We start from the raw sequence: 16273 nt of genomic DNA on the forward strand, positions 1-16273 counted from the left end.
ACAGATGTACCTGTTTGTGATTTCAGTATATTTGCATACTTCAGGAAATAGCAGAGGAATGGAATACTCCCATGGAATTTCAGGAAATTCCTTTTAAAAAGGAAACCAACAACAATCTTCAATTGGATTGGTATTTTAAAGCTGAATTAGAAATAGACATTAAATTAGAAATGCCTGTTGAATCTGAAAAATAAAGGGGACCAAAATTCTATAACTAATCAAAACAAATTTAAGTTCTTATATAGCAATGTGATTCTGGAAACATGTAATGTATACTGGGAAGAAAAAAAAGCAAAGCATTTTAAATAGGTGATAGATATATCAAGAAACAAAATCTTTCTACAGGAATTATATTTAAAAAAAAAAACAAATTTAGATTGGATAAGAATTAAACAAAAGATTTAAGTCTTAAATATAGCCCATGTTAAAATAAAGGCAGATTTTTGTATAAAGTAAGCATGTAAACCACTTTAAGCCTTAGAAGAAAAACATACTAACATCTGTTAACTATTACACTTCTACTTTTTACATATTTTATTTCATTTAATCTTTTTACCTTCATGAAGGTCAATAGCATCACCATTTATAGATTAAAAACGAAGGCTCTGAGAGGTTAAATAACTTGTCCAAGGTTATAGGACATCCAATTTCAAGCTGGGTCCTTTCAGAAGGTTACCTCTCCTTAGAAAAAGTATATTTAGGGTGCCTGGGAAGCTCAGCCTGTTAACTGTCTGACTCTTGATTTCAGTTCAGGTCATGATGTCACAGTTGTGGGATCGAGCCCCGCATCAGGCTCCATGCTGAGTACTGAGTGTGGAGCCTGCCTGGGATTCTCTCTCTCCTCTCTGCCCTACCCTGACTCATGCTCTCTCTCTTTCTCAAAATAAATAAAAATAAACAAAAATAAACATTAAAAAAAGTATATCTAAAATTTGCAGTTATATTTAGTTACTAGAAACATAAGAAATTTAAAAATTAAAGTACCCCAGTCATTTGGGCCTCTGACTTCAGCTCAGGTCATGATCTCACCATGCATAAGTTTGAGCCCTGCATCTGGTTCCGTGCTGACAGCTCTGAGCCTGGAGCCTGCTTCAGATTCTGTGTCTCCCTCTCTCTCTCTCTGCCCCTCCCCCATTCATGCTCTCTTTGTCTCTCAAAAATAAATAAACATTAAAAAAAAAGAAAATTCTATGAGATTGTAATTTAACTCACTCATCCTAGTGACATGAGTTTTAGAGTCAGAAGAATTGGGTTTGAATCCTAGAATCCTCACGTGAGCAGCCAAATGATCTGAGGTAAGCCCTTAAATCCTACAGGACACAATCCAATATGTTCGTCTTTCATTCTGTATATTTATGAAATGTCATTACTGGATGTTATGCTAGACATTCCAGGGAAAGAAAGATATACAAGACATGGTTCTCTGTACTCGGAGTTTATTTGCTTTAAATCTACTTTGTTAAATCAAAATCTCTTTCTATATTATTTTAAACATTAAAAAAATGTTTATTCATTTATTTTGAGGGGTGGGAGGAAGGCGCAGAGAGAGAGGGAGAGAGAGAATTCCAAGCAGACCCGGCCCTGTCAGTGTATAGCCCAACGTGGGGCCCGAGCTCATGAACTGTGAGATCATGACCTGATGCTTAACCAACTGAGCCACCCAGGTGCCTCTGCAGTTGTTGAGTATTAATGTTCTGTGGATATTGACTGGTTTCGCCTCTAACTGCATATTCATTTTGACATGTCAGCATTCCTTGTTGCTTATATATATATGTGTTCTTTGAATTTTCCTTATAGCATCTTACTCGTTCCCTCATTAATTCCATTCTCTCCATAGCCAGAGGGCTTTTTCCAACATGTAATTCTGAACACGCTACTTAACATTGTAAAATCTCTGGTTCCTAAAATAAAGTCCAACCCTCTTGGCATGATTTGCTTCTCTAGCCTCATGTTTGATACAGCCCTGCAATTCACCAAATTCTTTTTGTTTCTCTGAATTCACTGCCCTCTCCCTCACTTCTGGGCACTTGTAGTCCCCGTTGCATGCAATTCACTCAGTACACTCTTCCTGCTCACCTCTTGCTTTTAGGGCTCATGTCTGTTATCAGTTTCTTCCTGGATCACTCAAGTCTGGGTGAGATGCTCCACTTATGTCCTCCTCTAGCAGCCTATACTCATTTACCCCTTCCCCTCCTCCCCCAGTAGCACGTATCTCTATATTACAATGACTCTCTGATGATCTCCCCTACTAGACTATAAGTTCTGTGAGGGCAGGTGCATGACTAGGTTGTTCACTACATCCCCAGTACGCAGCACAGCATCCAGCACAGAGCAGTCATTCAATAACATACTCTTAAAGCTGCATTACCTGCATGGTCCAAGGATAATAACAGGAGCTTTCTTATACAAATCCTTCTCAAGGACTGTGATCGACCTCACCCATCCTACCCCTCCCCTACAAAAAAAAAGCACAGGTTATACTCAAATAGAATATGTGTACTTCCGTTTTAGGCTTCTATTTTACAGAGTCAGAGTGAAATATTCAACTAATCTGCTTTTTAAAGGGTGAACGGCTCCATAAAATGGCCATTCCTAGGAGAGATGAAAGATGGTTTTGTTTTACTTTGTCTATGGCAAGGGAAAGGGAATGGGAACAGAAAAAAGCATGAAGAAGGGAAGAGAAGGGCAGAATCATGAGAAATGGCCAGAGCACACATGCTCAGCCTTTCATTCAACCCTCACTAGGTTCTATAATTACCCTCATTACATCCATGGTGGGGGGGGGGGGGGAACTTAGGGGTGTTCAGTAACTTAAAAGGCATAGATAGCTAATAAATGGGACTGCCAGGACTCAACTCTCTGACTTCAGAAGCCAAGCTATCAACCACGTTAAAAGAGTGGAAAATGTAGAAAAATTAGAAAAACTCTGTTTAAGCAAGACAAATTATTGACAAAGCTTGGTTTCAGTAGTACTGATTAAGTACCTAGTTTACCTTTGCTAGGGGTATGTAAGCCTGAATTTCTCTTGAATATGAACATGTGACTTGGAACAATTTTGATTTGGTTTAACAGAGAGAGGCTACTTTCTTACACTAATGTTAATAAGGTCTTTTCTAAGAAGGTCAATTCCTTAACCAGAATATATTGCCTCTGTCTCTCAAGGAGATGAAAAGGTGCTCTCTCTTAGTACTTTATACCTCTGAAAGAACTAGTAAGACACACATTTTAAAAGTGTAACATTATAAAAGCATCTTAATGGTATTACAAAAACTTGAGAAATACAGAAAAGATAATTCTATCACCCTAACTCAAAAAACTGTGGTGTATTTCCATCAATTTTTTACTCGCAGGGCTTGATCTCATGAACTGTGAGATCATGACCTGAGCCTAAATCAAGAGTTTGATGCTTAACTGACTGAGCCACCCAGGTGCCCCCAAAGAATCTTAAACATACGTCTTGAAACTTTTACTCCTAATTCTCTTCTCTTACCAAAACATATACATATTTTCATCTCATTGCACAGATTATATCACCATCATCTAAAAATGGCAGCACACATTCTATCAATTGGATATTAACTAAGTTAACTCCATTTTGCTTTGTTCCATAAAATCACTGTGAACACTGAATTAGTGGATACTGAACCACACTGTTCCTAGGAGAAATACAGGGGTATGGTTTCTGGTTATTTCTTTTTTATTCAGAGAGAAATGGTGCAAGTGATGAAGGGCAGAGAGAGAGAGAGAGAGAGGGAGAGAGAGAGAGTATCTCATGAGGAGCAGAGAGAGAGAGAGAAGTGGGGCTCACCCGAAGTGGGGCTTGAGCTCACCCGAAGCGAGACTTGAACTCATGAACCATGAGATAATGACCTGAGCCTAAGTCAGATGCTTAACCGACTGAGCCACCCGGGCGCCCAGGCTATTTTTCTATTAAAATAATTCTGTGATTAATATCTTTATGCCTAAAACTTCCTCCTCTTTTAGGAGTATTTCCTTAGAAACTACTGATAGTTATAATTTTGGCAAAGCCTGCTTAATGCAGCAGTTCTTGGAATGGATCATATCTAGATTCTTCAAATCCTCACTACTTACAAAGTGTGGACCTAGGACTAGTGTCATCAGCATCACCTGGGCACTAATTAGAAATGCTGACAAAATCACCTGAAACTAAATGAATTAGAATCTGGTTTTTAACAAAATCCTAGGCAGTTCCTATGCACATGAGAAGTCAGACAAGTTCTATTAACCAAGGATTCTCACATTTTAGTGTGCATCAGTGTCACCTGTCAGCTGTTAAGACACAGCTCCCTGGGCACCCTCCACTCCCAGCATTTCAGATTCAGAACATCTGGGGAGTGGCCTGAAAATGTGCATTTTTAACAAGTTCCCAGATGATCCTTGATGGTTCTGCTTCTCGGACCACACTTTGAGAACTGCTGTGTAAGCTGCTTCAGGAGTAGGTCTCTTGCTAGATTTATTTATTCATTATTTTTTATTTTTAGGTAGGCTCCATGCCCAGCATGTAGCCCAACATGGGGCTTGAACTCATGACCCTGAGATCAAGACCTGAGCTGAGATCGAGAGTCAGACACTTAACCAACTAAGCCACCCAAGCACCCCATCTTGTAGGATTTAAACTGGAAGTTTTCAAACTGGTAATACATCTTTTTTTTTTTTTTGAGGGGGAAGGTAGGGAAAAATAACTGATGCGTTTCAAAAGAAATCCTCACTGAATAGGGCCATGTTTGTGGAGGCGAGCTAGCTAGTCAGGATGGTCAGACCTACTCACGGCTGGTCGGGGGAGGCCAATATGGATGGGTCAACTGAGAAACAGAAATAGAGGGAAAAAATTATGTTTTTCCCTCTTGTTATTTAAGCACACTTTATTAAAAATCTAACATTAAAGTATCTGAAAAAATCTTATTGAATAGTTTTTCATTAACTATATTTTATGGATTACATACAAAAATAGAATCTGGAGAATCTGCTTGGTAAAAAGTGTCAAAGAAAATCTTTTCTTTTTCTTTTTACTTTTTCAGTTTCCTGTGATAATATACAGCAATGAAAGGATAGGTCCCCAAACCAGGCCCTCAAGCTTACTTTCTGGGTCTTTGGCAAATCCTCAGCTGCAACCACCCAGGAATAAGCCAGAAGAGATTTCCTTAGAAAATGGAAGTCCTGAGACTACAGTTTCCTCATCCTGAGCCTTCAAGTAAATCCCCATGCATAACTCTTCTCCGGCATAAAGACATCTCTGAGTACAAGCCATATGCATCTCAGGTAAATCACAATTGCCATTTCACATTGCTCTTGAGCTTGGCGAAGCTTTAATGAAGTACAGTCAGTCTCCTGGATAGGTACTCCCTTGGAATGACTTCCTTTTCCTTACCCTAGGGACCTTTTTGCTCTGCATTAATAATGAGGTTCTCTTGGTCATTCCTTTTCACTTTCCAGACATGGCCCAAGGCTTTTAGAATCTGCATGGCTAGCTGTTCTTTTGTTTTTAAAACTATTCCATGGGCTTTTAAATAGTTAGCAGGAAAAAGACAAAGGCTATTTATAAGACCATCTGTGGCAAAAGCAGTTCTAACTCTAACAAACACCACTATCAAAGGTGTTAAGATTCAGTTAAAGGAAACCCTTATCAATGTAAATAACCTGTGATCAAAGGAGAGCCTGTCAGTGATGGGGACCGTCTACTGTTTCAAAGTGTTATGGCAGAAGCCCTGATTGGAGAAAGATCGTAATAGAAAATATAAAGGATTATGTGATTGTTTTCTCTTTCTCAAAGAAATCTGCTCTGGTCTCCAGGGCTCTGAGAACACTTAAGGGTTAGATTAGAGCCTAACTCTGATCATTAACATAAGCAGTATAAAGCAAATGTTCAGCTATTTTTGATTAGACAAACAGATGGAAGGGGTTCTGTTCAAAAATGGCCAGAAACAGGAGGAGGAAGATGAGGAGGGGGACGGAGAACCTGGCAAAGGAGTAAAATTTCTTTTCAAATTGGCTCTTGAGCCCTAGCAGCTGTAATATCAGGTGGGTATTTCCCAGGGGTTTCTATGCTTACACAAAGATTCTAAACGAATCTATAATTTCGGTCTAGAAAGTAGTGACTGGAAATATCCAAAGGCATGTTACATCTGTTTCTTTTTGGTGTGCGTATGTATTTGAATTTGTTACGAGGGAGGAAATAATTGGTGAGTAATTAGTAAAATGCTTAATCTCACTTTAATCAAAAGATTATCTTCCCCGGAAAACTCAATCATGGCTTTGTATTTTGGTGGGCTTGATCTCACTGGTCTCAATTATCCATGGTTATCCGCGCCTGCGGATAGCCTACTGTGTCCCATTAGAGGCAGGCAGGACAGCTACCACAAATGCAGGCACAGTGCCTCGGGGGTAATAAGTAGCCTCGGTGGATGTATTTTGCAAATTGAACCCTCTTTAGTAATAGCAACTGTGACAACCCTCTTTAGGACTCTAAATGAATCTTTTTTTTTTTCCCCCAGTCTGGTTCCCAAATCTACTCCTTGGTTTAAGATGAGAGCTGCCCTCCTAGCTGCCATTTGCCTATGGTGAACCACTAGCCCAGCCAGTCTCCTTGAGCTCTGCCTACCCCCTCCCCCCCCCATTCAGTTTTTTCTATCACCTTTCTCCAGTCCTTTGTCTTTGACTATTTCTTAAGTCTTTCACCCTCAATCAACTCATTTTTCCATTTTTCTGGCCTTTTTGGAATCTAGAGTTTCACTGAAATGTCCTCCTTGTACTGTTCAATTCAACTATCACCCCAGCCCAGGAATACAATACAAATTAGCAGATTGAAGACAATTACCATCTGTCAGTGGGAAGTCCTACATTGTTTTCCCCTAATTTTTAAACAATTAAAATTGCACAGTTACTACACCTTCCTCTTAGGGTTGCCCTGCAATACACGATTGCTTTTTGCAAGACATAAGTATTCCAACACATATAAGTATTGTCACTAAATGGATCCCACTATCTGAAGTTATTACAGCTGTTAGGACTAGACATTGGACATCTCGGCTTGACTACTATACAAATGAAAAAGAATATTTTCTTATATTATTCTAGATTATAGATGATACTATTCTAGATTGATGAAATAAACACAGAAATTCATGAAATAAATACAGAAATGGAAAGGATGCTTTCTGTTTTGTAATTTTTACGTTTTATCTGTTTCCTTAAAAAAATCCACACTCAAAACACCAATCCACAACCAACTTGCTATTTGAACAATTCTAGAAAGAATAATTTTCAAAAGCTAGCAACTCTCATACAAAATAACAAAATCTTATTTTTTCACAAAATCTTATTTTTTCAAAGACTGGTTGTACCACTTATGGATTTAGTGGCTTCATTTTCTTAATTAGTGTCGTCTTTCATCATGCTTCAGCCTGATTTAAAGAATGATAGGAGATAGTGAGAGATGGACAGAAAGAACAAATATCATCAATTTTGCTTCTTAAGAACACTTACAAAAGTCAGATCAGGGAAAAGGCTGTAACACACAACCAAACTCGGTTTATTAGATTATCTGTTGCCATATTCCTTATTAGCCCAAACCACCAAATCACGAGTTTAGTGGAAGCTCTCTCTTCACTGCAAAGAACAATGGCCGAGACAAATAACATTTATAAGGGCATGGTTAAAGGTGGCAAGGTCAGATCTCATCAGGCCTTTATTTCCTACTTATGAGAAGTCCATAGGCAGATAGATCTAAGTGATTTAACCTTTCTATGTCTCACCCAGATAGCTCCATCTGAAACATTTCTGACATTTTCCCCTCCTCGTCAGCTACAGCAGTATCCCATGGGGGTTAACACCTCTAGAAAAGTACTATGAACGAACTGGAATAAAGGTAGATTTCAACCAGATGGTCTTAGAAGTTGTCACTTGTCTATTTGATGTTGGTAATAATGAGATTCCAAGAACCTTACAATGTTAGATTTAGAAAAGACGTTTGAGATCACTAAAAAAATTCCATCTCATATTTTCAAATGAAAGCTGAAGACAAATTTTAAAAAGCTCAAAGAATTGTCTTGCCAAGCATGACCTGATACTGCTCCCTAGGTCCTTACTGCCACAGTCTGGTTGTTTTTCCACCGCATCATTGTGCCTTATAGCAGGCACACAGAAAGCACATTGATTTTACCCATTTTTTTAAAAATTTTTTTTTCAACGTTTATTTATTTTTGGGACAGAGAGAGACAGAGCATGAACCGGGGAGGGGCAGAGAGAGAGGGAGACACAGAATCGGAAACAGGCTCCAGGCTCTGAGCCATCAGCCCAGAGCCCGACGCGGGGCTCAAACTCACGGACCGCGAGATCGTGACCTGGCTGAAGTCGGACGCTTAACCGACTGCGCCACCCAGGCGCCCCGATTTTACCCATTTTAATATAAGTAATCTTTTAGATAATAAGCCAGGTAAATGGTTGCATTAAAAAACCCCTCATTATTAAAAACTTCACAAGGGTTTGATTCACCCTGTGTGCAAGGTGGTGCATGTAAATCTTCTGCTAAAGTATAATAAGCAAAAGAAATTTAAGCCTACACTGGCAGTTCCTTGCTTGATTCATCTGAATACTAGAACACATCCTCCTCATTGACAATCACTCACCATGACGTGATTCTCAGTGGTGACATTATGAAAGGACACCCCCCCAACACACACACACACACACACACACACACACACACACACACACACCCATCCACATACATCTATCCTAATAGGGCAGCAAGCAAAATTTGAAAAAGTTTCTCAAGTACTACCCCTGCTCTGGACTCTACCCAGCAGAAAAATCACTAATCCACCCCACCCCACCCCCCAAAACGGTACTCATACAATAAACAAATGTAGACAAGAAAGTGTCTACTCTGTGTCAGGCACAGGCTGTAAAGTGAATGAATCCTAAATATTCACTTTGAGTTTTAATACTTAGAAGCAGCATTCTTTATATACCCATTGTGCCTGACTTGGTCAACCAATGACCCCTTGGTTTGATGGTTCCTTAATCTCTCTGAATCTATATATGCAAATATGGCATACAATGAGAAAGTCCCTTTAAAAAAATTTTTTTTACATTTTAATTAAATTATTTTTTTAAGTAGGCTCCACACCCAATGTGGGGATTGAACTCATGACTCTGAGATCAAGAGCCACATGCTCTACTGACTGAACTAGCCAGCTGCCCTGAAAAAAAAAAGGCTCTTTTTTACTTTACTCCACTCCCAGCACTCTCTATTCCTCTCCCACTTTTACTTTTCTCTTTAACATTTATCACTGCCTAAACATAATTTACTTCATTGTTTGTCTTCCCCAAGAGGGCGAGAATTTTTGTCTGTTTTTTTTTTTCACTGCTGTGTGTAGTCAGCACCTAGAACACATACGAAATGCTCAAGAAGTATCTGTTGGTTAAAAGCATGCCAACATTTTGACACCTGCCAGTTCTATTTGATACATCCTCTTTTCCATTATAGCCTCCTGACCATTCCCTTCAATCATTCTCTCATCCCTAGTATATTGCCCCTCTGTCCTTATAGGATTTTTCCTGCCAGTTATATGTAGGCACAGTATAGCTAGCCTGGGCTCCATGATTAACTGTCACATGATAATCCTCATTTACCCACACCTTCTTATCTTTCACTGCACCTGCCATACCAACACTTAGCCCTATATTACCTCCACCACCCAACTTATCTTACTGTATTGTCCAGTCCAGAGCATTGCAAGAGAAGACCTTAGAGTCATGCTAAGACTGGACCAATGACAAGTCAAGGTAGATCTCAATGTTCAAAATCCATGGTATACAAAAGAAAGAGAATGGGACGAAGATTTAGAGCTGGATTTGAAAACTGTGTATACTGTGCACCACTTGGTATCTTTGGCTGAGTCAGCAACCTTCCTGAGCCTGTTTTCTCATCTATACAATGGGGATAGTAGTACCTTCTTCATATCATGAGGATATTTTAAATGAAATAATGTATGTGGAAGGCCTAGCAGATTCCTAGGCATGTGGAAGTTGCTTAATAAGTGTTAGTTTCTTCTCTTCCTTTAATGTATTTCACTAATGTCCAATGATGCTCTATTTGAAAATGACTAATTCTTACTTAGCAAGAAAATCCATGCTTTCTGGTATGAACCTTCTTAATTTTCCTCTCTTACCTCCTTTCCATATAGAATTTTATATCTTCACTCTCTGCTCCTGATTCAGAAGCAGTGTCCTTCTTTTCTACAACTAACCCTCTATCCATGCCAGTGGTTTTCAATCCTGGCTGCACATTAGAATCATCAATGCAGATGTCTGGGCCCCACCACAGACCAATTAAATATGACTCTCTGGAGGTGGGAGCATGGTATCAGTATTTTTTTTAAGTTCCTGGTAGGGTGCCAAGATGATTCAGTGGGGGAAAGAACAGTCTTTTCAACAAATATTGTGGGAACTGGATATCCTCATTTAAAAGAAAGTAGTTGAACACTTCCTTATACCATGCACAAAAATTAATTCAAACTGGATCATACACTTAAATGTAAGAGATAAAACTCTAAAACTCTTTGAAAAAACATAGGGATAAATCTTCATAACCTTGGGGTAGACAAAGTCTTCTTGGATAGGACACTAAGAGCACAAATAACAACAACAAAAGTGAAGAAATTGAATTTCATCAAAATTTAAAACTTTGGTGCTACAAATAATATCACCAAGAAAGGAACAAATAATATCACCAAGAAAGGAAAAAGACAACTCACAGAACGAAAAAAGTATCTGCAAACCGTGTATCTGATAAGGAACTTGTATCTAGACCAGATCAAAGACTTCTTTTTTTAAGTTTATTTGTTTTGAGAGAGAGAGAGAGAGAGAGAGAGAGAGAGAGAGAGAGAGAGAGAGAGACAGCGTGAGAGGGGAAGGGACAGAGAGAGAGGCAGAAAGAGAGAATCCCAAGCAGGCTCCACACTGTCAGCACAGAGCCCGATATGGGGCTCAAAGTCAGGAACCGTGAGATTATGACCTGAGTCAAAATCAAGAGTTGGACGCTTAACCAACTGAGCCACCAGGCATCCCAGAACATATCAAAGACTCTTAAACTCAATTATAAAAAGAGAAATAACTTAACTTTTTAGATGGGCAAAGGATCTGAATAGACATTTCTCCAAAGAAGAAATACAGAGAGCCAATAAGCACATAAAAAAATGCTCAACATCATTAACCATTAGGGACATGTATACAAAAACACGGAGATAGCATTTCAAATCCACTAAGATCACTTTTATCAAAACTATAGATAGTAAGAAGTGTTGACAAGATTGTGGAAAGATCGAAAGCCTCATATACTGCTGGAGGGAATGTAAAATGGTACAGCTGCTTCGGGAAACATTTTGGCAGTTCCTGAAAATGTGAAACAGAGTTATCATGTGATCTAGCAATTCCACTCCTAGGTATATACCCGAGAGAAATGAAAACATATGTTCACACAAGAACTTGTATGCAGATTTTCATAGCAGCATTATACATAACAGCCAAAAAGTAGAAACAGCCCAAATGTCCATCAACTGATGGATGGATAAGTAAAATATGGTGTATCTGTACAGTGGAATATTATTCCACAATGAAAGGAATGAAGTACTGATATATGTTAAAACATGGAGAACTCTGAAAACCTTATTTAAGTGAAAGAAGCTAGTCACAAAAGCCTGTATAGTATATGATTTCATTAATACGATATGATCAAAATAGGCAAATCTATGTATATGAAATGATCAGATGTATACGAAATGATCAAAATAGGCAAATCTATGTATAGAGAAGTGGTTGCCTAGAGCTGGGGGGTTGAGAGGAGATAAGGAGTGACTGCTAATGTGTATGAGTTTTGTTTTATTTTACATTGATGAAAATATTCTAAAAGTGATTGTGGTGATGGTTGAACAACCCTATGAACATTCTAAAAATACTGAAAAGGAAACAGAGACAGAAAGTTCTCCAGTTAATTCCAATCTTCACAATACTGTATGTGAATGGTATCTTACCTTCTAGATTCCTTGGGAGGAAATACGGCATCTTCTAAATCTTTCTCTCCCCCATAGCCTTAAGAAATAATAACCAACACAGGAGGGTGATATCTTTTGAATGACTTTTTTTTTTTTTTTAAATAAAGGAGTCTTGTTGGTGAATGTTTCTTTCTATTTTAATCAAAATTGCAAGAGTCAGGCTGTCACCTGGCAGCATCGGTCATCTTGGCTATCTTGATTCATTTGAGCTCCCCAAGTAATTAATTCAGCTGTAGCACATAAAGAGAGGGTAGGTAGACAGTGTAAACCAAACTGACCGGTTCTGCCATCCAAAGTACTGTAGTTCCCTCATATACCGGTAGATGTGGCCTCTGGCCCTTAGGAACCATTCTTTTGACAGTTCCCCAGGACATGGCTCTGGTTTGACTGACTTTGTTTACTAAATAAATTAATTCCTACTTCTGGAGTAGCTTCAATTTTGAAACAGAAAGCCATCTATTGACAGTCACTGATACACAGGATTTTATTGTTTGATATTAAACAATTAAGAGTTATTGTTTTTTTCTCCCACAAGTACATTATACAGGAAAATAAATATAATCTAGAATACAGCCACTAGGAGTGGAGAGAGAGGGAGATTCTGTATCTACTCTGTGTCTTAAAGGGATAGTTTTACTTTAATAAATGCAAAGGGCAGACTGCATCTCCCTCATGGAAATAAAGCTCTCTCAACAAAATGTGTAGGAAGACAGTATCTGATGAACATTTCTTGAGTTTGATTTATATAAATACACCTTTTCAAAAAAAAATCCTAAGAATTTAGTCTTTTGGTCCAGCTGGGGTCTAGACTTCAATAATTTGAAACAACTTTGCAACTGCTACTTCCAACAAAGTCTGAAGGTACGCAAAAGAAGAAAATGATAAAATGAGTCTAGATGTTTGCAAATACAGGGGAAGTGTGTCATTTGTTCAACTCAGCAAATGAAAGATGGCAAAATATGAAGCCATAGTTGTCTGAGCACAGGACAAAGATCTGATTTAGAATCAGGCAGAAGTTTTCCCTTCTATAGCTCTAGGGAGTTCAGATGCACTCAGAAAAACCATCTGATCAAGGGCAATGTCAAGATGAGAAAAGAAAATTCCAAGTCCTTATATGATTTTGAATGAGTTAACAGTTGGAAGTCTCACTAGTAATTCCAAATATATCATTACAGTCCTAGCTTAGAAGCCCTATTTCATGAGAAAAGATTATAATATGAAAATCTCAGAACTAATTGATTATACAAGGTAAACATGACAAGCCTGGATAAGAAATTAACAGACATTTTGCTTTCCCTCTCACTGAAAAGAATGGCCAGGTACATGCTGCCCACTAGAATACAATTTGCTCAAAGTGAGGGAGTTAGAAAATGCTATTAGGTTATCTGGGTTGAGAAGCTGACCCGGGGCCAAGCATGTCACCGTGTCACATCCCTCTTCTTTACCATCACTACTTTCACCAGAATAATCCAGAACCTTGGAGAATAAATTAAATCACAAATGCTAACTTTTTGCCAAAACGCCAAGCAAAGTATCAAACCAACTTAATACATTGGAACCTAGCAGAACTTTTCCACGTTTGCCAAACACAGCCGAATAAACTATTTTCAGCTCGGAGTTCATCTTCAGAAAAGATGTGCATTTCTGTGCAATATAATGATGGAGTATATTAAGGAACCACTTCTTAATTTTCATCGAGGGGTCTCTTAAAAATCAGAATTTAAGGATAATTCCCCTTTTGTCTCTGGTGCCAGCTTTCAGGTTTTTAAAAATATGAAATGCACAGCGTGACATAAAGAGCTGCAAATATGTATAAATACACCACGGTGGCTCCCATAATAAAAGCTTATTGGGGGGAAAAATGGTCGGGCAAGTATTCCTCTTCCCCCAATTGCAATCTTAAGTCCCAGACCGGTACGCAATTACGAAACAAAGGCGAGGTGAAGGGTGAGAAACAACAGAAAAGGCAGCAGAAAGGAAGACAAGTACTCAGCAAGCCTGAGGCTGCTTCGTCTGGCTGGCCCGGCTGGCCCCAGCACCTTTCTGGTACCAGTTCCGGGCTTTTCCTCTGACATAACCCACATCATCTTCTCAGAGAAATAAATCTGCCTTTAAGGGAAGCCAAGCTAGCATTCAGAGGTAACGTGCAGAACCGTAAATGAAAAATGTCCACGTCTAGCAGGCAGACAAGCCAAGGAAAACCAGCTGTCAGTTTCGGTGGCTCCTAGCTCTAACAGGGTTTCAGGTTACTCTTTGCCTCTGTCTCTCTGTCTGTCTTTCTCACCCAGTCTCCCTCAGTAATATCAGCTTTCTAATCAACTCAAATCTCAAATACCTTCTCCAGCTGTCCTTGGGAAATAAATGCTGATGAAACAGAAAAAAGAGTAAGATACTCACAACAATGAAGAATTCCTACACATGCCGGTCCATTTTCTTGCTTTAGAAAGATGGAAGGTTAATTTAAAAAGCCTTGCAGAATTAGAAAAATAAGGGGGAGGGGGATTCCACCCACACAATCCTCCAGCCCACCGCAAAGAAGCCCAAAGGCTTGCTGACGTCACGGATTCATGAATGGATGTAAATCGGGCTGGTTTAGGATTCCGCACAGACTTCGCTGTGGTGTGTGCCATGAAAAAGAAAGGGAGGGTCCAGAGCAGACCCAACCAATAGGCTTCAGGCACTCATGGCCTGCCTTCTTTTAGAAGGAATCTGGTCACAGAATAAACAGAGCCCGCCAATCAGGCGTCTGCCACTGCCATAAGACAGACTGGCAGCTCAGGGTGGGGGTGTGGGGGTGGGGGGGGAGAGGAGGGCGCTGGTGTGCGTGTGTGTGCGTGCGTGTGTGTGTATGTAGCTGTGATAGTCATGAAAACATTATTATTGCTATTGAATGAAGGAATCAAAATAGAATTTCAGTGGAATCAGTGCTACTAAAAATCCATATAGAAGAAATCACAATCTTTTATTTATTAGAGCTATTTTCTTTAATTCCTTTCTTGCTGTTGGGCAATGTGCCTGATCTGATGGGATAAAAACAAATTAGAGTCAGGGAAACAGTTTCTAAAACTAGTGACCAGTAAGAAATGTATACCCTGCACATCAAGGCTTGTAAAAGCAAAATAGTAAGGAAATGATAATGGGAATAACCTAAGGATTAAGATACAGAAATATATAAGGCAATATTATGTAACTGTAATTAATTTTTAGAACAATGTCATCTTTGTAATGTATCAAAAGTGGGTGTGGAAGAGTGATTGCCTGCTACATTTAAATAAGGTAGGTAAATATTTCCTCATTAAGATACAGCTCCAAAAGAGCTCTTCATGATTCTTAGAGCAAATTTTGGTTTTAATAAGATACCTTATTATTAACAGCAAAATCAGCTATATTAAATTCTCCTAGGAGCCCATGACATTTAAAAAATTGTTTAATTAAAAAAATCTTACCAGCTTTACTGAGGTATAATTGATATACAAAGAACTGCACATACTTAATGTGTACAATTTGGTGAGCTTAGAATTATGCAAACACCCATGATATCATTGCCACAGTCAAACAGTAGACATATCACAGGGTTTCCTTGTGTTCCTTTGGAGGTTTTTTGGTTTGTCTTCATGGTAAGAATACTTAACATGAGACCTACCCTCTTAGCAAATTTTGAAGTGTACAATATAATACTGCATTGTTAACTATAGGCACTATGTTATAGAGCAGATCTCTAAGAACTTACTCATCTAGCATAACTGAAACGTTATATCCATCGAATAACAATTCGTATTTCCCTCTCCACCCACCCCCACCCCCCATCCCTGACAACCACTATCGTATTCTCTGCTTCTAGGAGTTTGACTATTTTAGATATCTCATTTAAGTGGAATCATACAGTATTTGTCTTTTTGTGACTGGCTTATTTTACATGGCATAATGTCCTTCAGGCTCATCCATGTTGTTTCAAGTGGCAGAATTTCTTTTTTTTAAGTTTTTTTTTTTTTAATATTCCCTTGTATGTATACACCACATTTTCTTTATCCATTCATCTGCCTATGGACACTTGGATTGTTATCATATGTTACCTATTGTGAATAGTGCTACAATGAACATGGGACTGCAGATATCTCTTGGAGATCTTGACTTCAGTTATTTTGGACATATATCCAGACGTGGGATTGCTGAATCATATGATAGTTCTATTTTTAATT

General features: G+C 38.7%; 1 protein-coding gene across 5 annotated transcripts in view; it reads right to left on the minus strand.

Annotated features, from left to right (window-relative positions):
- MAP3K13 (mitogen-activated protein kinase kinase kinase 13) overlaps positions 1-16273 on the minus strand; it is a 171803-nt gene that overhangs the window by 83121 nt on the left and 72409 nt on the right. The window contains exon 1 of one of the 5 annotated variants that reach the window (XM_043594681.1): positions 14472-14752. The exons of 3 other annotated variants lie outside the window; for them this stretch is intronic. The gene's annotated coding sequence lies outside the window, so the exon portion shown is untranslated. Of the gene's footprint in view, positions 1-14471; positions 14753-16273 lie in introns of those variants that run through there. One more of the 5 variants, XM_043594684.1, reaches the window with a different exon arrangement.

Source organism: Prionailurus bengalensis, chromosome C2 (assembly GCF_016509475.1).
Source record: "Prionailurus bengalensis isolate Pbe53 chromosome C2, Fcat_Pben_1.1_paternal_pri, whole genome shotgun sequence".
NCBI lineage: Eukaryota > Metazoa > Chordata > Mammalia > Carnivora > Felidae > Prionailurus > Prionailurus bengalensis.